Genomic DNA, 666 nt, shown 5'->3' with positions numbered 1-666 from the left:
AGATGAGATTCTTTGGGGTTTTCCTGATACCTAGCACAAATACATGTTGAAAACATGATATCAGGCATACTAGCAGTAAGATATAAGAGAGATCCAATCATGCCTCCGTAGAGCTTGCACTCTACAGAAGGGCCATTAATATCTTTATGAAGTTTTTGGCCAGGAGCCATTGGTGTCCTCATGGGAGAGGCATCATTCATCTTGTACTTYTTCAAHASGKCRTRAACATATTTAGATTGGTTGATGAAAATTCCTTCGGAGGATTGCTTCACTTGTAGACCTAAGAAGAAAGTAAGCTCTCCCATCATGCTCATCTCAAATTCACTCTACATCAAAAATTCAAACTCTTTGCACATAGAAACGTTAGTTGAACCAAAGATTATGTCATCAACATATATTCGTACAAGCAAAATATCATCATTTTTTTTTCTTATAAAACAAAGTAATATCTGTTGTACCTCGGTGAAAACCATTGGTAGTAAGAAAGATGGACAAGCGTTCATACCATGCTCTGGGAGTCTGTTTAAGACCGTACAGAGCTTTGTCTAAGAAATAGACGTGGTTTGGATACTTCTCACTTTCAAACCCTGGTGGTTGCTTGACAAAAACTTCTTCTTTGAGTTTGCCGTTCAAGAAGGCTGACTTCACATCCATTTGGAACACTTT

Source organism: Cynara cardunculus, assembly GCF_001531365.2.
Source record: "Cynara cardunculus var. scolymus isolate 2C chromosome LG 12, CcrdV1, whole genome shotgun sequence".
Classification (NCBI taxonomy): domain Eukaryota; kingdom Viridiplantae; phylum Streptophyta; class Magnoliopsida; order Asterales; family Asteraceae; genus Cynara; species Cynara cardunculus.
Note: the sequence above shows the minus strand (reverse complement) of the source record.